The following is a 25,377-nucleotide window of genomic DNA, read 5'->3' on the forward strand; positions in this document are numbered from 1 at the left end:
AAAGCATCTGTCTGTTTTAAATAGGTCTCCTGCAGACAGAACGCTGATGGTGTTAAATCCTGGACTAAAAGCTGCAATTCATTGAAATTAGTCCTCTGCAATTCCACTGTATAATATTATTCTGATAACCTATCTTTTGGGGGGATTTATTGGGGATCTACCCCGCACTTTTTTGTTGGGCGACAAGCTGTGTGCCCTAGAACGGACGTTTTCGGACACGTCCATATCTTCAAGAGATCCATATTTGTTGAATAACTGAATTTTATTTTCTGACCCTTTGGGGGCTCTGCCACTTTGTTTTTTCCATAAATCTGGCTTTTTACTTTTAGGTTTAATGATTTGTTGAGACCTTATTGTCGACTGAGAAGATGGTTCATGATCAGGGGATGTTTCTGATTGGATTCGGGAAGTACTAGGAAATGGTTCTGCTGTTTGAGTACATATGGCAGGTGAGAAAATATGAGGGGAATCTGTGTTCACCCACGTTAAGTTGGTCTGACAACTTGCAGATAACTTGGTGACTGTAGAGGTTACTGCTGACGTTCTCGCAATGGAAGCATAGCTCCCTGTTTGGTCTGAGCTTTGAACAAGTTTCTTTACGTCTGCAAAGCTGGTGTTTTGGGTGGATTTGATTCTATTGATAGCCATTTGTGTTTTCCAAACAGGACAGTCTTTAGAGTATGATGGGTGATCCCCTGCGCAGTTGGTACACTTTTTGACATTACTGTCACAATCTTCTGTTGTGTGTGTCTTTTCACCACAGTGAGCACACACAACAGACAATGTGCAAGTATTCACGCCATGACCGAACTTTTGGCACTTGAAACACCTCAGTGGATTTGGTATGTACGTTTCAACTTTGAGGTGACAGTAACCAGCCTTTATTGACTTTGGAGCAATCGGAGTGGAAAAAGAAAACAGATAGGTATTGGTTTGTTGGATTTCGTTATTTTTTCCAGGTTGTGAAGCGTTTAACGTATATGACACCTTGTCCTTTCATCTCAGAAACAATATCTATTTCCATCATGTCAGTGAAATGTCTATCCCGGTCTCTCACTATGCCTTGGCTGTTGTTGAGCGTTCTATGAGCAGAGACTGACACGGGAATGCCGACAAATGATTCAGTTGACAGAAGGCTGGTCGCCTGTTGTCTCTTACTACATTCAACTAGAAGAGCACCTGTCCGTAAACGTTTAACGTTTTTTTAACGTCTCCTGCAATGCCGTGTATGCCTTTCGATACGGCAAAAGGGTTCAACTTTAAAGGTGTTTTGTCAATGGTTGTCTCCCTTGAACGCTCCCAAAGAACATGTCTGAAATTTTGTCAAGGCTTACCTAGAACCACTACAACAGATATATGTAATGCCCTCCTTGGCATTTTACCTATCGAAGCATACATACACAAAAAGAAGCTTCTCTTTCTTGGGACCTTGTGCAACCCACTGCCAAACTGTCTTGCGCACAAGTTGTTCATGACTCGCCTGTTCCTGTACAAAAACAAGAGCTGTCCTCATCCTACAGGCTTTGTTCCTGACGTCATTCAGACCCTGACTAAATATAACCTCGCCCTTCATCTCGAACAGTTTACAGACAGTGGTACATTTGTGGGTAAAAAACGCTGGAAGAAAATTGTGGTAGAAGCAATACAAGAAACCCAGAGACTTTCATGGATGGAGCGAATGCAGACAGACCCAGATTTGAGAACCTTCTACTCCATCCATCCAGAACAGAGTCCCCATAGAGCATGGATAGTAGCTAGGCACCACCCACATCTGAAGTAACAGTGCAGCTTGATTGTACACCTCGCTGCTCTGTGGCGTCCATATACAGTGCAGGGGTTGTGTAATGTGTGTGGGCAGAACTATCTGGATCACCTGATTCACAAAGTGTGTGTGTGCCCACGGGCAACTGTGCAGAGAGACAAACTGTGGTGTGACATCCTATTCAGTAATGGAGCCATTGAAACAACGGTGACTCTCCTGGAGAAAGATGACCATGACCTCGTATGTTGCTTGCTGTCATGCACATCCCCGACTCACCTAAATGAGGATGAACATTTGGAATATGCCAGTCACATAGTCAAAGGACTGTACGAGCTCTGTGACTCCATCACCTGAACTTGAAGCAAAAATATAGACTGTAATGAAAACCCGCGTCATTAACTGTGTAAATACTTAAATTGATATATATCATATTTAGACGGGGGAACATACGCATCACACCACACTACCCTTGAAAAATTCTAACAAAAGGTTTCTCAGTGGTTTTCACTTCTACTTGGTATGGTTATCAACAGAAAAAAAGTCTACCAAAATCCCACTGTGCAAAAGGGGTTAAAATCGGTTATTTCTATAACATGGTATCAAGCAGCAGCCAACTACAAGCGATACAGATGAAGAACAAGTTTTTAGGTGAGTAGTATCCACTGCTTGTTTACATTGGAGACAACACATTTCCCAGCATATTTACATGAAGTCTTCTTCCAGCCCATAATGTCAATTTAATGGAAATGGTAATTATTGAGATATGAATTTTGTTGAGTTAGAATATACATCAGCTTAAACTACTCCAAAAAATGGTGTATGATATTAAATGTATAAGTAAATCCATCTCAATGAATGTGCTGTCTGATATGATGTCAATATGACCATCAGAAGCATATCTACATCGAATAAAAGGTAATCCATAATAAAACTTATGATAATAGTTGTTAAATACCAAACAAACAAGATTCACAACAATGTTCATGGAGGAAATTGCAATATAAAGCTTAATTTCAAAGAAAAGTGCAGCAAATTTACAACACCTCCAGCCCCCTCTGCTTGGAGCCAAGCTCCTCTGCAGTGTGTTTCAACTTCTCTGCATGGAGTTTGACCTATATAAAAAATAAGCTGGTTCCCGGCTCCCTTTGCGCGCGCTAACGTTCGACAAAGCGATATGCGAGACAGGGCCCAGCTTATATAAAAAACTGTTTTCTTGATGCCTTATCATACATTCTTAAATACCCAGATGAATTTTTAAATATGATTTTTTTTTTAAGTAGTACCTACTTTTTTAATCATAATTTCCTATAAAGTTACATGTGAACCATTTTAAACAATTAGTTTTTATATTGATTGATATAATTTCCACAAACATAAAACACTTAAGTGCCCTGAATAAGAAAATGAATCTGAATTTTAATGTTTTTTTCAAATAAAATATAATGCAAAAAATCCTATTTTGATCATGATATTTTAGATTTATAGTAATGAATGAACATGAAATATTTAAGTGCTTTGCCTAATAAAATTCAATTGCATGAATATAAGATCTTGCTATTTAATTTGGATTTTTTTGAACAAATAACTATCTAAAGCATTGACATATGAATAGGTATGAAAATGTTATTTTCTCTCTACATATATTTTTTGGTTATAATAAAACTTAAGTTTAATGTTGTCTTATGATGTTCCAATATATTAGCAAAAAACTTTGAAATCGAGGAAAAATAAAAATGTTTTATAGGCAATAAATATTACCATCTTTTCTCTATATAAATGCCAGTGTGAATTGTACCACTGTTTCATCATTTGTTTCAGACCACAGTTGGAGAACACTTATTCAAGTGTCAGTTATGTCTGAAAAGACTTGACAATGGCCGTGACATTGTGAAAATTCGTCAGAAGGGAGCCGATGGTATCAACGCTGCTAGTGCTCAGAGAGGTGATGACATTAGTGTGGAAGCAGGATGCAAGGTACACTTGCACTGTCGCAAACAGTATATCAATCAGCATGATATTGAAAATCAGAAGAAGAAACAAGAGACACAAAAAAAACCTTTGAAGCGAAGTTCTCGTGTTTTGAAGGATACTTTCAATAGTAATTCCGACTGTATATTTTGTGGTAACACAGTTTCTTTGCGTAGTCCAGATTTCAGCTACGTTAAGACTTTCAACTTTGCAAAATCAATACTAGATTGTTGCGAAAAAGATGTGATGATTGGTCTCTTGCAGTGAAAGGACGTATTCAGTACTATGGAGGAGATCTGCATGCAGCCGATTGCATCTATCATCATCAGTGCAGTGTACACTTCCGTAATGGCAGTGATGTACCAGTCAAATTTCGTGATGTCCCTAGAACTAAAACACCTGGGCGTCCTAAAGACAGTTATCAAGAGCAGGCTTTTGCCAAAATGTGTTTGTATCTCGAGGACAATGATGAGGAACAGATGACTATTACATACCTTCGGGAAAGAATGAGGAAGTATCTGATGGGTGAAAATTCTCTCCCCTACACCAACTCCCATTTGAAGAACAAACTGAAGGAACGCTATGGGGACTCTATCTATATAGCTGACAGAGAAGGACTAAGTGACATTATCACATTCAGGGAGAAAACATCTAATATCCTCCAAGCATATTACAAAAATGCAGAAAGTGAAGGTGACGAGGAAACACAAAAGAAGGCCATAATTGAGACCGCTGCAAGATTGATCAAGAGTGACATTAAAACAGATGTACCAACTTCTACTGATTGCTATCCAAAGTCAGAAGAACTTGGACTTGATTCTGCACTGTCATTCCTTCCAGATACACTACAGAACTTGCTCAACTGTCTGTTTGTTGGAAAGAACAAATCAAGAAAAGTTGCTGCTATTGGCCAAGCCATAATACAGGCAGTCAGACCAAGGGCTGTTATTGCACCACTCCAGATTGGCCTCGGGGTACAAGTGCATCACCTTTATCGCTCAAAATTCCTTGTGGAAACATTGTCTTGCATGGGGTACAGTTCATCATACAGGGAAGTATTACGCTTTGAAAAAAATGCTGCAAGTTGTGTCACACCCGACTTGCTGCTTGAAGAGCAGGATGTGCCAGACATATCAGTATTGTTTGCCTGTGACAATGTTGATCACAACACCATTACCATTGATGGGAAAGGTACCTTTCATGGAATGGGCATGATAGCTGCAATGACTCCAGGTGGAAAATCATGTCATCTGGTAACAAGGCAAAGAACATCAGAACTGAACATTGCAAGAATGTCAAAAATTGATATTAAAGAATACAGATTCACCAGCCATGTTCTTCACAAGGTTAAGTTCAAACACCTCCCTTGTTTTCAGGCCTGTGACAGAATGGTCGATATTTTATGGGAACTATCCTTCAGTTTCAAGCAGACAGTTCCGAATTGGCAGGGGATGATGCACATCCTTCATCAAAAAACAGAAACATCCCGGTGTGTCCTCTATAGTCTATCTGCCTATGATTGATATGTATCCAGGTGACAAGTCATGCATTCTGTCAACGTTGGAATACCTGACCAGCCTATCCTTCAGACACAATATCTTTCCAGTGGTAACATTCGACCAGCCCTTGTATTGGAAAGCATCCGAGGTCATTCAAGCTGCACCAGAGTATCATACTGTGAAGAGTATCATACTTAGGCTAGGTACTTTCCACATGTTCATGAATCTACTTGCAATAGGTCAGGTCTGAAAAACATTCTGGAAATAGTGTATGGTGAAAATGCCGTGGTTCATATGATGTCTGGCAAGGCTGTTCAAAGGGCATTTCGTGGGCACCTTCTAGTAGACAAATGTCTCCACCAAATGATCTTGAAATCGGCAGTGGAAGATAACCCAGATCTTGCAAACCATGTGCTTGAAATTGAGAAAATTTATTCCTCCTTGTTAAAGGGAGACAAACAAATTGAAGAACTCAGACAATCAGTGTCCTTCATTCAAGTGATCAATGAACTTGACAAAAATAGGTCCAAACTTAGTGCAGACTCCAAAACAAGCCAGTTGTGGATAGGATATCAGAAGATGCTTGTCACGGCTCGAGAACTGATCAAAGCTGATCGCACTGGATCCTGGGATGATCATCTCTGTGCTATAGCTAATGCATTGCCAATATTTGCTGCAGCTGGACATTACAACTACCTAAAATCGGCTTACCTCTATAGTCAAGATATGGCAGAGCTGGACACCAAAAACCCAGAAGTTTTTAAGAAGTTTGAAGATGGTTTCCATGTGATCCGAAGAACAAACCAGTTTTGGGCAGGCCTCAGTAGTGATCTAGTCATCGAACAAACACTAATGAGATCAATAAAAAGCACAGGAGGCTTGACCCATGGCAGTAAGATGACAGAAGAACAGCGAACACTATGGACAATGTCAGCACCCATTACCTCTGAGTTGAACATTGCCATGCAAGACTTCAATGAACTCACATACTCCACGAGTGAGCAACATAAAGAAGCCAGTGTCGCCAGGATTGAGAGAGACGCTTCTGATCTGTTGAAGATACATTCCAAACTCTCTTCTTGCTCTCCTTTCACCTCAGACCCAGCATTGAGAAATATCATAAATGGTATCGTTGCAAACGAGGATGCAAATGTTCATGAATATGACTCAATAGGGAAAAATATTATTGACAAAATGGTTGGACAGCCTGTATATTCTTTCTCCATCAAAAGGAAAGAGAAAGCGAAGACCTTGGGACATTCTACTGCTGTCCAGGTTGCTCCTGACAGAACAATGGATCCTAGTTTGCTGTTTCAACGATTCCTGGTGGTGTCAAGAACAGGGGATTTGGCATTTGAAGAAGTGCTGAAATATGAGTTAAGTCCATACCCACCATCTCTGTTTGAGGACAATAAGATTATGAGAAAGGCAGACAAACCTCAACTAGCTGAAGCTGTCAATGATCACTGTAAAAAAGATAGCAAGATGTGATCACACATCAGATGTCATCCCACAGACTGAAAAGTATGTGCTAGATGGAGGCTCCTTGCTACACAAGCTAAAGTGGAACAACGGTGACACTTACGGGAAAATTGCCAAGGGATATGCAGATTTCACAGCTAAGCACTATGGGATGGCAACTATTGTTTTTGATGGGTATGGGACTGGCCCTTCAATAAAGGATAACACACACCAACGGCGGGGACAAAAAAAACAGCTTCCGGACTGTTAACTTTACACATGAAACTGAATTTGAAGGGAAGAAGGAAGAGTTCCTATCCATAGACAAAAAACAAACAAGGTTTAATCAACTTGATAAGTGAGAAACTTAAGGAAGCTGGATGTAAAGTCATTCGGGCACATGGAGATGCAGATGTTGACATCGCAAAGACTGCAGTAAACAGTGCAAAGACCCATTCTACCACACTGATCGGAGAGGACACTGACTTATTGATTCTTCTGCTGCATTACTGTATGGCAGGTGGGAATTCACTCTATTTCAGATCAGACAATTCTTCAAAAGTCAGTCTGAAAGTGTACAACATCAACTGGATGAAGCAACTTCTTGGCAATAAGCTGTGCACCCAACTGTTATTTCTGCACTCATTTACAGGCTGTGATTCCACGTCTCGGATTTATGGCATTGGGAAAAAATCAGTGTTCCAGAAACTTGGCAAAGGTGATCAAGCCTTCCAGCTATGTGCAGATACTTTCACTGCAAAAGACGTCGAACAAGCAAAGATAGAGGAAACCGGTCGCCAGGCCATGGTGATCCTATTTGGTGGAGAGAGAACATGTTCCCTGGCTGCATTGCGTTACAGTGTATTCGCAAAGAAGGTTGTGGCTGCTAAATCTTTTGTTACACCTGAACGCCTTCCCCCAACGGAATCAGCCACCAAGTTTCACTGTCTGCGTGCCTATTATCAGGTCATGGTTTGGATGGATATGGAAAAAAACCTCGATCCATTGCAATGGGGTTGGAAACTTGAAGACAACCACTTTGTTCCCATCGTGACATCACTAAATGCTGCTCCAGACAGTCTTATCAAGATCATACATTGTAACTGCACAACTAGTTGCAGTTCCGCACGCTGCAGCTGCAGAAAGAATGGACTTCAATGCACGACTGCCTGTGGACTGTGCCAAGTGACATGTTGTGACAATCCAGTCAATGAACCCTCAAAAGAAGAAGTGGAGGATAGTGATGAGGACAATAATGACAATGATGAGGACAAAGATGAGGACTAAATAGTGTCCTTGGTAAAAACCTTGTTATGGAACATTATCCTAAAATTGTTTTTTTAGATGATATTCTTCTACTTAAAATGTATACCAATGGCAACATTCCTATGGATAATACTGACTTTCAGATTTCCACAAGTCAAATCCTAAATATTTTGTCACCAGTTGTTTGGTCAACCTTCAAAACCATAGATAACAACCCAAAACTATGCTTTGGACTCAATTATTGACAAAGGTATAGTGATTCTGGTGATTGGAAAGTCCCAACGGCGGCCATCTTGGAAATACCCGTTTTTACCCATAATGCACGGTTGGATTTTGGTAGACTTTTTTTCTGTTATAAAGCATACCTGGTAGGAGACAATGTCACCAAGAAACCTTTTGTTATAATTTTTTTTAGGTTACCTGCCATATTCACCCGACTAATTCTCTTTTCATCTCAAGTTTCCGGTGTACTCTCCTAAAAGCTTAAATACTTAAAAGCATATATATATATGTAACTGATCGATAGAAAACACTGAGATTGACTACGGTACGTGACGTCATAAGTAAGCAATCGATATGTGGACTAGCTGCACTGACCAGTGTGACGGCATGCTAATGAGCAGGTCGGCCTTTATAAACTGTTTATTTTATATTTTAACTTTGTAAACAGCTACCGTTGCATTGTTGCACAGATTCTACAGCGTTAGCATTTATTCGTTAAACCCGATGATGTGCTTTAAACTGATAATGATAAACTCAATATAGAAAGATATGAAGAATATGTCTGTAAGTTTGGAAATCTGAAAAACGAACTAACCTACATTACACATACACAAAATTTCGTAGCTTCCAAATGATTGCTATTTACCGGATATTTTCCGAATTAATAATTCACGATAGTGAACGACAGTAGCGTACATCAAATGGAAATTATATATTCACTTAGGCGTTGCTAATAATGAACGCATTTAGTCAGAATAACTTAACGTTTAAGTATTTCTTCTAAACATATGCAGTCACAACTTAGTTACCTAAGAATACAATATCTACGAAAACATCTAGTCACAATATAAAACATATACTTGCACTGACTTGGTTTTGGTTTTCGACAATATGCGAAGGTAAAACATCTGATTTGAAGCTAAGTAAACTAATAACTCAGGCCCTCAGGCAGGAATTGTACATGAAACTGAACGGTGTATTAACACCGGAAAGTATGGATATAGCTAATGTTTAATGTTATTCAACATATTGCATTGCATTTGAAAATCCTTTTACTAACGGCGCACTGCGACGAATTTTACACATATGAATATTACAGTCAGTGCCAAATTAGCGACTTAAAACATATCCTCGCAGAGTGTAACATGTACATATTCTAAATTACAGAACGCACGTATATACATTGTTAACGGAAAACTACCAGGACACATATTACGATTGGGTAGAAATAATAAAAGCCTAACTTGTAAACCACGCCTGTGATACTCAGCCGAATTGTATGTTTCAGTTCTAACTATAGTAATCTTACAAAGTGTCGGAATACAGAACTACCGTAGTAAATGATACCAAGTTACATTAATCATAACAGCGCGGCCAAGGTACAAGGTCATAGAACGTAAATTTGATAACCTGTAGAACTAGGTTCATTGTTCAAGTAAGGCACATCCAGGGTCAGACTGATGTATGTCTCAGACCCTGGTGCTTATGTAGAGCTGTATGATATAACCAATTTCCCTAATATGGAGACGACGCTTTGCCTATCTTTTGAAGAGTTATGCCTTCGAAATATTACTCAATTTTGGCAGATAGCTTTAGAGATTATAATTGTTTTGGTCGTGTGTTATCGGAAAAGTTGAGTAATAACCAGTAATGTACGTGGTTAAGCATCCACATCTACGTCTGTCTAATATTAAAGCGTGTACAGGCGTGAATATTTGACCATTAAGTTGTGGCCGGAGCGGTCACTACAAACCCTGGAGTGTATATTCAATTAGGCCTTTAGTGGCATGGGGCGATAACGGCGGCATAGACAGCTGTCAGTTACGCAAGTTGCCGATAACAAGTCTGTTACAACACGAATACTTTAACAAAATGTGCGAGATATAAAATCGACTTTGTTGAGAAATATCTGAATAATTTTAGGTAAAATATACACATTTTGCAACTGTTATAATACCATAGCGACCCATCCCATTGTTAACACGAATGTACACAGCGTGTACAATAGAGGCTTTCATCTCATACAACACAGCCAACCGCTGTTGATGTTTAAATGCAATAATAAACGTCGCGTCGCGTGTCTTTCCCCCTCCTAAACCTGTCAAAATATACCGCACAAGAGGGTTTATCTTAAAGTTTCACAACCATATGCGACTCTCTGTGTCATCTGTCTAAAGTATTGGAGACTTAGCAATCTGGAACCACTCAAGGATGACCAGGACCCTGTGTGATAGCCTTTTTCTACCAAGGCAGATTGTTCTATTCTACGCTTGCTCCACTAATATATACTGAGTCAAAAAAGAAACTTCACATTATTTCTTCAGGGCCCCTTTTTTAAAGAACAAGAGATGGTAAGATGGTTAAATTGTTATTATTTCATTGCTGAGATCTGTGTGATGTACTCGATATACTGACAGTGCCATAATCAGTTCCATTAGGCTACACCGCCGTTCCAAAACATGGGTATACAGAATGTCAAGTCACAAGAATAAAAATGCGAAATTTCTCAGTTCAATATCGTGTATGGCCGCCCCGCGCATTCACCACTGCCTCCTCATCGACTGCCTGATGCTTGTGAACACGTGGTTGGGGATTCTGCGCCATTGCTCTTGCAAGGCAGCGCCAAGTTCCTGCAAATTCTGAGGTTGGTTCCTAAGACCACGAAGCCTTCTCCCAAGTGCATCCCAAACGTGCTCTATTGGATTAAGGTCAGGGGACCTCGATGGCCAGTCCATGACGTTGATTCCAACATTTGAAGGAAATTTCGTGTCAACATCGCGGTATGCGGCCGAGCATTATCATGCTGGAACTGTAGACCTGGGCCATGAGCCGCCATGAAAGGAACGAGTTCAGGGGTGAGCACCTGGTCGCGGTAAGCAGCAGCTGTGAGGTTTCCACGGATGACCAGAAGTCGGGAACGGTTGTTCCACAGAAAGCACCCCACACCATGCAACTTCCGCCCCCGAATCTGTCGACTTCCTGTACACAACATAAGGCATACCGTTCACGACGTCGTCTCCAGACTCTATGCCTGCCGTCCGCGAATCTGAGGGTAAACCTGGATTCATCGCTAAAGACGATTCGATTCCAGTCTCTCTGGGTCCATCAGAGGTGACGTTGGGCCCACAGCAGACGTTGACGTTGATGAAACGGCGTCAATATTGGCCCACGATATGGACGTCGAGAATGGTGATTGGCAGCCCGCAACCGATTTCGAATGGTCTGTGAGGACAGTCGACCTCTAAACATCTCAGCCCTGGTTCGTGTAGCCGGCAGAAATCTGTCACGTAGGTGACGTAGGACGATTTGACGGTCTTCTGCTCGTGACGTCACACGTGGACGACCCGACCTTGGGCGATCAGAAGTGGTGCCAGTTTGTTGTAGACGACCTCGCAAGTCATACACAGTACGACGGCTGCATCCCATTGCTCTTGCGACGTCAATAACTGATCTTCCCGCTTGCAACATGCCAACGGCACGTTCACGTTGCACATTTTACAATCGTAACATTTCAAGTACCGTTAGAACTGTGGTTTAAAAGTGTTTTTTCAATTCTTGAGGCCAATGCAAACACGTACATATGAAGAAAACTTCGATGCGAAGATCACGTGATCGACTGCACTTGCAAAACCTGATTTGGCACTAACGTCATTTGCACGACGAATGAATGGGTTTGAGTGGGTTTTGCTAACGTTTTTCTAGAGTCGAAAGATAGGGATCCCATTTCGGATACATAGATGTATCATCAGAGAAAAATTATTCATTATTTTTCAAATTACATTTTGTGAAGTTTCTTTTTTGACTCAGTATATATGCCTCACGCTTCTATATCCTTGTTACCGTGTGAAAACTGAATCATGTAACAGGTTAATAAATGAATATTGTTGATCTCAACGGAGCAGACAGACAATGACCACCATGATAGCTGCTATAATCATCATAGGTAACGTTTAATATGTCAGTTGTTAATTTCAGACGATATGTATTTACCGCGTTGGTATTTCTTGAGAGAGGTTCGCACTATAGCATGGGCTAGCACTAGGCATATAGTATCAGGTGGTGATCATTCTCAATTAAAGCACACGCAAAATAATTAATGCAAGAAGATACCGTCTTCAACACAATATCAGCAGCGCCTGTACTGAAAGGGAAACGAAATATAACAATTCATCTAACCAGCTGTGGGGCGGACACCTGTAACAATATGCTCATTTCGCTCATGGTTGCGCGTCTTCTTTTTCTTTAATAGTCGCGAATCAGGCCTTGATGAACTGTGTTACATTACATTCAGGTTCCCATGTAGTGTACAGTAACATTTTCCCAGCGAATCTTGTAATATATATCTCCATTGATTAGTTTATGAGCCAGGGTCCCGATCCACAAAGCGTTCGTAATGTTACCACCTGTCGTAAGTTACTAACTCTATAGTTTATCATAGGCATGCGAATGTTGTAGCGCTACGAAGGTTTTGTCGATCGGGACCGAGAATTCGTTTTACGATGTAAACGCCATCCCCCACACTCCGGCACAGCGATGACTTAACATAACATCACTGTCACACAGGCTAATTTGCATATCACGTGACCGGACTTTTCTCTTGTTTGTAATCAAACGCGCATATTCATAATAAGAAGAGACTGGACTCACGAAAGCTTTTCGGCGCTCTCTTCATAATGTTTTACATTGTTACATATATATTCTTCCACAACTGCGACAGTGAGGTCTATGACAGTACATATTTAGATATCAAACTGGTTGCATCGTTTGCTCTCCGTTGGCTTCGATGACAGCACGTGGAGCCGTACAACCTATGTAAACAAAGGATCGCTACGCAAATCGAAATAGTGTTACATGTTTTTGGATATTTTCTCAGTGAAACTAAACCATCCTATTAAAGATGTTTAGTTAGATGTGTAAAAGTAAAGTAAAAGAAATCTGTACATTATATTGAATGGACATTGCACTATGTGGCAGAGGTACTATGCTGGCTTGCCGCATGGAGGGGAGAGTGGCCATCCTCTTGAGAGTCAAAAGTGGGATGTTGTGCCTGCGTGGCCGTTAATCGCTGGGACACTGGGGTTGTCACGTCTGTATAACATTAATGTGATGTGCAGTTAACCCTAAATTTGTTTTGATAAGGGTGTAGGAGAAATGAGGTGTAGGCGATATGAGGTCAGCTGGGGCTCGTAACTCGAAGCAGTCGTTAGATTGTCTTTAATTAAGGATCATCGTTAGGCATACATTATTTTAACGTTGTGTAACTCGAAGTAATCCATAAAATTGGGACAATCCTTAAAAGGCAAGTTAGCGACTGTGTTTAAGGTGTACCCCTGACCAACCTTTAACCAGTCTTTAACTGGTCAAAATTGCAATTTATCTCTACGTGAGAAATGGGAACAAACGAAAAATCAACAATGTCAACCGTGTATTCCGCGACAGAAATAATCCGTTAGACACATTGAATGATGATGAAATATAACAATATTCAGACACAACAGATCACAGATTTTTTAACTGTGTGATTTAATCAGAGATGATGTTACACGTCCTACATGCCGGTCAAATGCTCTAAGTGTATCACTACAAGTAGTGACAGCGCTTCGTCATTATGCAACTGGGATTTTCTTGTCCGTCTGTGCAGATGTACAAGGTTTGTCCAAAATGGCAGCTTCAAGATGTGTCAACGATGTCTCAACGTCATTGTGCAAACATGCCAATGAGTATGTTCATTTATTAAAAACACAAGTTGAAAAACTGAAAATGAAAGCTGATTTCGACCAAATAGCTGACTTTCCAAGTGTGCTTGGATCTATAGACAGTTCAATAATCCCAATCAAAGCGCCAACAAAAGATGAACATTTGTTTGTGTCTAGGAGGGGAGACCATGACATAAATGTTCAAACTGTGAATGGGGCGCAACTGCAAATCTCAAACATGTTTGCACAATGGCAGCACTCACGATCCTCATATTTGGAATATGTGCAACCTGAAGCATTGATTGTTGGTGGGAGATGGTTGGTTGCTAGGAAACAGTTGGTACTCATGTACTCCATGGATGACGAATCCTATATTGAATCATACCAGACCAAATGAACTACGGTATAACATCTCTCAGTGTAAAACCCGAAACACAAGTGAAAGGACAATCGGTGTTTGGAAAATGATATTTCGTTGTCGTCACAAATCTGGAGGGTGCATGCTATTTGAACCTTCAAAATGTTGCAAAATAATAGTTGCAACGGCAAGCCTGCACAATATTTGCATCGCAAAAGGCCTACAACTTCATGATGAACTTGATGACAATGAAGATGACAATTGACTTCTTAATTCGTGGAAACCAACAACGAAGAAATGCTTTTGGAGTTAGAAACAATTTAATGAAAGTTCAACAGAAAAAGAGCAACGTGTAAAACAAAATTCAACATGTATACTCTTTGTAAATATTGCGAAACGACCTGCTTTGATAATATTTCATTTGTCAATACATGGTTTTAACAGTTGAAAAATCTTTTCAAAACGGGGAATCCCATTGTCTTTAACCTTGCCTTAAGGTGTTTATATTTCGAGTTACGTTTTTAAAGCAACGCCTAACGAATGCTTAAGGATTGTTTAGCGAACGCTTTGTGATACACTTAGTCTACCTAAAGTGTTTAACGACGTTACTAAAGCGTTCGTTAACCATGCGGTAAGGGCAAATTTAACGACTGCTTCGAAACCGCCCCTTTGAAAATGACTTAAGATCACACTGAAGATTTTTTTTGCGTTGGGGAGGGCACTTAGACTATGAGTCAGGATAAATATAAAATATAATGTTATCCCCAAAATACATATGCTTCCTTATCCCGACTCACTGCAATATTTTACTGTTTCAATACTTGATGACAGCGTAGAATATATCCTCTAGGTGAAACTTAGTTCCAAAACATCAGGTTTTAATATATACTACTCAAAACAAGTTAAGGGTCATGCTATGTCATCATGTAATGCTATTGATGAGGCTGGTTGCATTATGCATGAATAAAATTTTACATTCCGTGTATGGTAGTTTATCCAAAACCATTGCAGAACCTGGATAAAGGCTGCAGATAACCGTGGTGCCAATAGTCATCATTTGGTAGGGTGTTAAAAAATGAACAAATTGAAACATCGAGTGCTTCACAGAAGCGCCACCACTGTGCTTGTGGAAGATTATGTTTCATCATGAACAACATTTGCACGTGTTCTTCGTGAGATTAGTGCTGTGCATGCTTATTTTCCCTATAAAACTTGTGATTGTCGCATTATTATTGTCACTTGAAATTCAACAATAGCAAGACGTCAACTGAGCATGACAGACAGAGGAAGAGCTCTTGCTTGGCTTCAAGATGGCGAACCTCAACACAGTGTGGCTCGGAGACTAAATGTGAGTCAGAGTGTCATTGGAAGGTCATGGCACCGGTTTCGTGTCACTGGAACGCTGAATAATCGACCACGTTCTGGCAGGCCTCCATCAACAACTCTTAGAGAAGACCGATACCTGACAAATATGGCCCTCCCACTACGCAGAGTTACTGCCAGACAACTCCGTGACCAGCTGAGAGCTGCCACAGGTACCCTGGTATCTGATCAGACTGTCAGGAACCGACTGACGAGGAACAATCTTCGGGCACGGCGACCAGCAGTACGACCACCGCTCCTGCGGCGACACACGACGGCAAGACATGACTGGTGTAGACGCCATGTTCGTTGGCAACGTGCTCAGTGGGCATCAGTTCTTTTCTCCGACGAGTCTAGGTTTACTCTACAGTTCAATGATGGTAGAGCTCGTGTGTATCCGCGTCCAGGAGGGATCTTTGCTGACGTTAATGTCAACCAACGTTTGCCATATGGAGGCGGGGGTGTCGTGGTTTGGGGTGCGTTTTCCTTTCATCAAAGGACACCTCTCTATGTCATTAATGGTACCCTGACCGGAAATCGCTATCTACGGGAGATTATCAGACCCCTTGTTTTGCCATGTTTACAACGTATCGGCGTCGGATCCATATTCCAAGATGACTATGCCCGACTATACCGTGCCCGTGTTGTGACGGTCTTCCTTAGACAGAACAATGTTCAGCACATGGAATGCCCGGCATATTCAGCAGATTTAGCCCCTATGGAACATGCTTGGGACGAGTTAGGACGTCGGCTTCGTAACAACCACGCCCCTCCAAACAACGGTGCAGAACTGGCCTAGTATCTCATTGCAGAATGACAGGCAATACCCCAAGCCTTTTTCCAACGTCTGGTGAACAGTATGAGACAGTGTGTACTGCTTGTCTTACTGATCGAGTTGGTTACATCCGTTATTAGTCCAATGTTATCGTTTGAATTTTCACTTCTGACAGTAGGTCACTTTGCCCTTATTGATCAGCAATAACTGGCATTCCTGCTGTTTTTGTCTGCCGTTGTTGTTATCATGAAATGTTGGCTCGAGTTGTTTATGATCGCTACCTTTCACTGTTATTTATATTTGTAGTTATGGCCATTAAAAGCTGTGACCCTTAACTTGTTTTGAGTGAGTGAGTGAGTTATTATTTAACGTCACATCGGCAATATTTCAGCCATATCGTGACGAGAACATATTTGATAACTTGTTTTGAGTAGTATATGTCTGTGTGTGTGTTATTTGAATCCTTCAGGATCATCACACGTGAGAGATGTTGAGGAATGTTCTATAACTCATTGAAAAATCACCTCTATATCTATCAGAGAGGTGGTGTTCTTTGCTTGTGTGGAGACTTTAATTCAGGAATAGGAAATAACTCAGATTATATAAAAGTTGTTGATACTGTCCCGAATAGAGATGTGTTTGATTATTCTGAGAATACACATGGTTCATTTCTTCTGGATTTCCTGATTGATTGCAATGTGTGTACCCTAAACGGAAGAATGGGAAGTAATAATTTCACGTATATAACACCACAAGGCAAATCTGTGATAAACTATATGCTGGTGCCTCATGAGCAATTACCGCTATTCAGCAAATTCAGTGTGGAACCAATGTCAGAGATTATTTACAGACTCAACATACCAGTTCCTCAAGCAGTACCAGGACACTCACTACTATCCTGCACTATATCAGTATTGGGATTCCATGTTCAAGAGAAACATTCTGATCAGGACAAAACAGAAATATCCTTCAATGTCCAAACCAAGTTTTCAACTGAACAATTTTCCACAAGATTTTCTGTTATCTGAGGAGAACATAGATGCAATCAACATAACTATTAGAAAAATCAATGAACACTTACAGTCAGCAAACTGCACGGGTGAGGAAGCAATAAACAATCTTTCTCTCTCTCTGTGATGATTTTCATGAAGAAGCATGTACATGTACAATGCGAATGACCCCCCTAAAATTTATGTACAAAATCAATGACACCCCCCTCCTCCTTTCCCATAATTTTTAAGCATAATATTTTAATATTTCTATGTACAAAATTGCTGACACCCCCCCCCCCAGTACATGCGTACAAAATTGATGACCCCCTGCCTCCCCAGAACAAAATGGGTGACCCCTTAAAATTATCATCATCATCATCATCATCACACACACACACACACACACACACACACACACACACACACACACACACACACACACACACACACACACACACACACACACACACACACACTAGCCATAATTTATGAACGGTCCCTTATATCAAATGAGGACCCTTTGCTTACACAGCACAACATCTCGGGAAAATGTGAAGTTGGACTCCATTTTAACATCTGTCGACTCTGTGAAGAGGAATATTTTAATAATGAAAAGATTTTTAATGAACCTAGATGGGGAAATGTGGTTTACGGAAATGTGGAACGACAAGAACAAAGTAAATAGAAATAAGCTTCGAACCAACAAAATATTCAAGAAAGATCGACATCCTGAGCCATACCTACGAATCATCAACAGAGCTAAGAGAAGTAACCTGACTAAACTATACCCTGCGGTAATCTACAATTACGTATAGAAACAGGTCGTTACAGAAAACCACCCACCCCCTGTGTGAGAGAATTTGTCCGTTCTGTACTTGTGTGGAAGACGAGATACATATTCTTTTGAAGTTCATAAATGAAGTTTTTTATTATGACAACAATGTGCATTAAGTATTTTAATGTCGCCAGACCCGCTAATTTTATCATCTACTGTGATTTACATGCTTAGAAGACGACTTTTATTTCTGTAAAAAATATTATCTATTTTAACTATGTCTTATACCTTAATCTAAAACGAAATGTACTTAGTTTAGTAAATAGTATATAGTGTCTCATAAGCCTTATTGGCTGGGTGAATGAATATTTTATTGCTTCTATTGAACGATTACATATTTCATGTAATCGTTCACGTGAAACTTTAATAAACTACATATGTCTGTCAGTCTGTCTAATAATAAAAAGTTAAACACCACCACCCCCACCCCACCCCCACCCCAATCGTGCTACAAACAAGCTCATTTTAATTGAAAAGGAGCCCTAGAAGGACCAGAGATTCAGAACCTGAGGAAATCTAGACTTGCTTTATTTAGGGCTTGGCAGTGGGGAAAATAATGTGGTTCAGGGACTGTGAGACAGACTACAAGCGCATCTAAACGTCTAATCCTGTTTCAGTGTTAGCTCATTACGTCCATCAGATTTCTCCACTCACAACACTTTGTTCATTGTGACATCATGTAACACATGTAGGCCTACAGTTTCTTTTTGCTTAATTGTGTCCGGGAGAGCTTCAACGGATTGTAGTTCCACATCGATGGGTACTGAATATTCTTGGCTGATACAAAAAAATTAGTGTCGTAACTGCGTTTGGGGTCCATTTCCCTGAGGTATGCCTTGAATCCCGCAAGTTACCGATCCTACTGCCGTCCCGAGACTCGGGGTCGTGTACATGGTCACTAGGGCAAGGAGTGAGAGGTGGATGACCCTGACTCTGAACTCCTCATTCATGGACTAGTCCACACGCATTCATAGAATCACTCAACACGGTTTCTGTGCTCACATCCTCTATACCCCTTTACCCCAGTCCCTCTCTACTTTACAAGGTGGCTCGGACTGGACACTGCAGGCTCGTCACCAAATGTCAAACAGCAGTGATCGACATTCGAACGATCTGCTGAGTTTGAAACCCTCGACTGACTGTCTGACTGACTGAATGTGGTTTTACGCCGCTTTTAGCAATGTTCCAGCAACATCACGGCGGGGAACACCAGAAATGGGCTTCACACATTGTACCCATGTGGGGATTCGAACCCTGGTCTGAAACCCGCGACACTTTGCTAGTGTTGACAGTATGTTTTTAAAGTGTTCGAGTCTGATCCGTCCTCGTCACATGTCCCGGTACAATATCTTTTATTCGTTCCAAGTTACATATTCTGTGGTCTCATGTCTTGCCCCGTGATCGAAGAATCACTGCAAACTACTCACCGGTGATTCACCGTTTACTAATACGTTAAGAGTTTTATGTATTCTGTTACTCGCGATCATAATGTTCTGTATCTCTTGATGTATTACAAAACATCGATATCGCCCATTCCATCACGAAACAACCGCAACTCTCAATAATGGGTTGTTATAATTTTCTAGTTTCAGAGATGTTTTTTTACATTATCGCCAGTAAACAAAAACACCAATGCTCCAATGCAGACGCGGCGAGGCCGGACATTTAATACAAAAACTGGGAATGGCCCGTACAAAAGTAGGAACAGCATAGAAAACGAAACGGAACGAAACGTAGTGGCGCAGTTGCCTCTCCATTCCCTTTTTCCCAGGAATGGCATGTTAAAGTAAGACTGTGAATTTACACATTACAAAATGAAACTCGTGAACAGGAAAACACAAGTATTAAATGTTCATTCATGGCATTCCCCATTCTCCAGTCTCCTGCCAGCGAAGAGGATGTCGAGATCGGCAAGATCGGCGTGGTGTAGATGGCTGCTGGTTGTCGGGCTGTCCAGTAGTCACTGGGTATTCACATGCCTCAGTTGCAGCTTCGAGCTGATGGTGGTCGTCGGGCATATAGTTGGTTACCGGAGTGCTGGGTGTAGGAGGCACTACGATATCCGGAGGTTTGTTGTTGAGTGTTGGCACTGTAGGAGTAGTACCTGTCCCAGGGTGAGACACATAGGATGGAGGGTTCATGACTTCAGAGTTGATATCGTGGTCGTCAAGGCCACGGATTGGACCAGGTGATGGAGTGGCAACCATCGTAGGTTTTTGAACGACCTCGAGAACTTGCGGACTTGGCAGTTCTCCCCTGATATGTGCGTGATGATGTATTTGTCTCTTGCTTTCGTCTTGTTACGATCCCCTCTGAGGAGCCCAAGTCTCCTAAACGGAGGTCAGGAGGAGAGCTAATTTGTTGACCACAAGCTTTGGATTTGGCACTGAAAGGGTGGTTAGTTTTTCTAGTTTCACGCTGGAGAGAGATTACGTCTTCATCGGCAATTGGTAATTGATTGCCAGTCAACTGGTCACGTTGCGTCCAAATCTCTCGAGCAGAAAGGTCGGTGTTCCGAACTCTGGAATTTAGACTCGCTGTAGCGAGAGCTAGAGTCACACTTGATATCGGACCACCCTCTGGTGAGTGATGAAGAAATTCTAATCCAAGTTCCTGGATGGCCCTTTCAGCCACAGGATTCTTCTTCGGGTTCTTGGCATTGCCGATGGCGAGGTTAATGCCATACTGGGAGAGTAGGGCATCTTTGGTGATGAAACCAGGTGCAGGGTCAACACGAACAGTGATACCACCATCATTCATGGGGCGGGCGCCTGCACAAAGAATGAAAAAGGCATCACGTAGAGTTTCATGTCGCTCGTTTTCAATCAACGTTGTGAAAGTCATGGAGGAAACCGTCTCACGGAGGACAAATATCAGCTGGCGGTATTGACGCATAACATCAGCGGCGTATGACACGCCGATGGAGGTTGGTGAAGGGTCTGACGTCTGAGGGTATAGTTGCTTGGGGAATGAATTCAGTGACATACAATGGTGGCACGATGATGTCACTCGGGTAGCAGCTTTGTCTATTCCAAGAGCAAAGAAATATCTGTTGAACAGCGACTTGACCTGATATTGTGTTGGGTGGTCAAACCGTATGTGTATGGCAGTGAGGAGACCATCCAGAACTTCACATGGTACGACGATTCTTTCACGACTCGGTTTAAATGTTTGGGAATCCTTGACAACTAGCAGTCCATCCCGAGCTATGGTAACTTCTCGCAAGTAGCGTTTCACATTGGGAACGTTCGTCATCTTCTATGATGGAAGGGGACCTTGTGTGAGGTGAGAATGGGTGTGTCTGAGGTCCGGGCATTCGTGTTGGGTATCCAGCCATGCTGCTCGGCTAGTGAATGGCATCCTGACACTATTTTCTGTGACATCTTTGATAGAGAGCCAGCGGATAACTGAACACTCTGTTTGGTGGATGAACTGGCATATCTGGCAGCTTTGGTCTGAGCACTCACTGAGGTGTCTACTGGCATAATCCGAAGGCAAATTAGCTGCACCAGATATGTGTCTGATCTCAACCATGTATCTGCTGACAGTTGCCAGGAAAGTTCTGACACGTGAGCTGGCTGAGAACTCCCCTCACCTGAGTTTTGGTAGGCTTGGACACAGGGTCGACTGTCTGTGAGGACTTGTACAGTCTCTTTTGCCTGGATGATATAGGGGGCATAGTGTTTCATAGCTGCGCTGATGCCCAAAGCTTCTACATCACATGGTAACCAGGCAAGTTGATGTTTCTTTAGTTTTGCATTGAAGAACCCAGCAAGTAAGAGCTTGTTATCTCTCAGTGCGTAGAAGGTAGTAGCGAGGCCTTTGTTCTTGACAGAGGCATCAGTGACTATCCATAAACAGTCAGTTGGTCTTGGTAGGGTGATGGATTTACAATTGGACAGTGCAGCTTGATCCCTTTTGAATGTTTCAGTTAGTTCATCGGTCCAGATAATCTTTTCTTGTGATTGTCTCCCCACTGGAGCTTGGTCAAGGGGATCCAGAAGCTGTGCGTATCCGTGTAGAACACGACTCAACACTTTGTAGTCCTTGGACTGTGTTGGGGAGATCAACTGATGAAAGTGAAGCAATTCTGTGAGGGCTAGCTGTAAGTGTACCTTGTGACCAGACCCATCCAAGGATCGTTGTGGAACGTGGACAGATGACTGTTTTCGATGCTGTGAGCCTCAGGTTATTGTCCTTCAGAGCTTTGAGTACACGACTCCAATTGTGTAGAACCTCGTCTGGGGAATCACCACCGCAGAAAAAGTCGTCAGCTATCTTTTCTACGCATCCTTCCTCAATTATGTGTCCAAGGATTCTGCACATGAGTTCTTCCAGGCAAGTCTCGGATCCTGGCATCCCCATAGCACACCTGGTGTACACTCTTATGCCTTTGAAGGGAGAAATAACTCCACAATATGTCATCGAGGAATGAGCCAAAGGGATCTGGTAGAAAGCTTTGAGTAAGTCAGACACAATAATGAATCTCCATTTGCCAATGTCACGTAGTACGCTATCAACATTAGGCATGAACGAGGGCTGAGGTTTGCTGTACTGGCCGACTTCACCAAATGAGGTGACAAGACGACTTCCACCTTTGGGCTTGCGAACAAGGAAGGAGAGATTGAGGTACTCGACAGAGACATTCACTTGCTCTGGTTTGAACACGCCTGCAGACTTGAGTTCATCAAACTTGTGTTGAAGTTCAACAAGCATGTCCCGGTTGTAATGGGGGAGCCTTCCTTTCCTCTGTGGAGGGAGTGTAGGTCCCATATTCACAACTGCTTGTATGGTTCCACTGAATCCATTATATTTGGCAACAGTAGGGTTGAAAACATCTTCAAATTGATAGTGGAGATCAAGAAATTTGTCCCATACATCTTTGGAGAGGCAATTGTCAGGGTCTAGGGAGATATTTGCTGAATATGGTGGCGGTACTCTGGGAGTTGTTGAAGGCATGTTGGCACATCCAGGTGGTAGCACCTCTGTCAAGTGTACGTTTCACAGGGTGTTGTAAGTAGTATGCATACAGCACTGGGGACTGGATAACATCCACACGGCAAACTGTTGGAGAGTCGATGAGAGGATCAGGGTTGGATTGCCCATCACTAGTTGTGGGATCATCTTGCTCAGTGTAGGCCTGTTTATCATCATACTCATCATCTATGATCATGCGGGAGAGGCTCAAGCTTTTCTTGTCAGAATCTGGTAAGAATCTGCAGTCAACGAGGTTATGTGATGAGAAGGTTTGACGGCCAGCAGTTTTGCAGAGGATGCAATTCTTAGGCTGTTTGCGACGCATTGTATGTTGAGGGTGGGCCTTGAACCTCCTGCCTGGGTTGAAGGTGGAGCTCCTGAGTATCTTAGTGTCTTCTATCGTGCGAAGTTCATCGAGGAGAGACGCCAAGGCTTGCGAGATTTCCAGTTTAAGGGAAGCAATAGATCTGGTGCGTAGTTCTGAACCATATTTCTGCTTCACAAGTTGTGGCAAACCAGCATGAATCAGTTGAGGCCAAAGAACCACAATGGTGTTCTCGAGTGTAGGGGTAAGATCCTCATCAGTTAGAATTCCTCGCCATGATGTGTTATGTTTCCCTCTGTGGTTAACAGATTGTCTTCAAAGAAGGCTGTTAATCGTTGGAAAAGGTCCTCAGGTCTTTCCTCTGGCTTGAGAGTAATATTAACAAGGTCTAGGAAGTGTGGCGTGGATTGGAAACCGTAGTGTTGTCTGATTTTCTGCCAAATGTCAGGGAGAGAGGTCGAACCCTTGATGATAGAATTTCTTGAGATAACAGAGCAGTAGTTCGCGATTTGTCCGAGCATGAGTTCAAGTTGAGCATTTTTCTCAGCAGCAGTTTTACGTCGTGCCTGTGTTACGGAATCACCAACAGATTGTAAGCCTCTGTAGGGATTAGCAGCACTTTTCTTCTGCCAAGTGAATCCATCGTTTAAGAAGGGTGCGAAGTTATTGTCCAAAGACAAAATATAAATCAGATTTTGTCTCCAATAACCGAAAGAACTGATAGTCTCATTAGTAGTTAACTGCCACTGTTTGGATGCACGTGCTGTAGCCATTATATTCCTGAATGGCGCTCACGATGTTAATAATTGACGCAGTTTGCTTGGGCCTACAAGAACGTAATGGCACTCAATCGCACTGCTTACTGGAGGTGAAAGGTGTCGTGGATTACTTTGTTTGTCAAGTAAATGTCTTCCAACGGGGGTAAAACCGCTGCCACCACGCCAGTAAACAAAAACACCAATGCTCCAATGCAGACGCGGCGAGGCCGGACATTTAATACATAAACTGTGAAGTGAGTGAGTGACAGAGTTATTATTTAACGTCACATCGGCAATATTGCAGCCATATCGTGACGAGAACATATTTGATTTTGAAGTGGAATATATGTATATAATAAAAACCTGTCGACGAAGGACAGTAAAACAACTAGAATATCACAATTAGAATTAAACTAGCGTGGAAAGTTTAATACTAATAGCACTATTGGGACAATACAATATAAAAACGGGCTATAGATCGCCAACAACAGAAGGTAGATCACCATACTAGGGACCATGGGGACTTACAGTACCTTTGCTACCTGCATGGACCTTAGCTGGATTTACAACATCCCTTCAGCCGCTGGCGATTGTAGGAAAATTTAGCCGGAAGTTAAAAGAACAAAAATAATACGATTAAAATGTGGTAAATTTACAGCTTACTTTAAAAGTTTTGGGACTTACGTACCCTCTCAGGAGGACAATGATTTTACAGTACTTTAACCCCCTTTGAGGCACAGCCACTAACAATCTCAGTTTCTCATCTAAACTACCAATAATAAAATACATATCTATTTACAAACTATTCATCAAAATTTATCTAGCAATTCTATATATTTCTTTTTAAAATTCAATGATTAAATGATAATTAACACTAAAAAGATCCTTCACTGTTTTGACATTAAACTATTTATCCCTTGTGATGGCAAAATCAATACAGTCAAGCAAGACATGCTCGACTGTGATTCTTTCATCACAAGGGATACAAAACGGAGGATCGTCACCTTTTAACAGGTATTCATGAGTATACCTTGTATGGCCAATGCGACATCGTCGCATGATGACCTCTTCAAATCTGGACTGACTACCCAAGTAGATGTAACCAATATAAGGTTTTATTG

This window comes from Haliotis rubra, unplaced genomic scaffold (genome assembly GCF_003918875.1).
Source record: "Haliotis rubra isolate DU_JTF1 unplaced genomic scaffold, ASM391887v1 Scf1477, whole genome shotgun sequence".
Lineage (NCBI taxonomy): Eukaryota > Metazoa > Mollusca > Gastropoda > Lepetellida > Haliotidae > Haliotis > Haliotis rubra.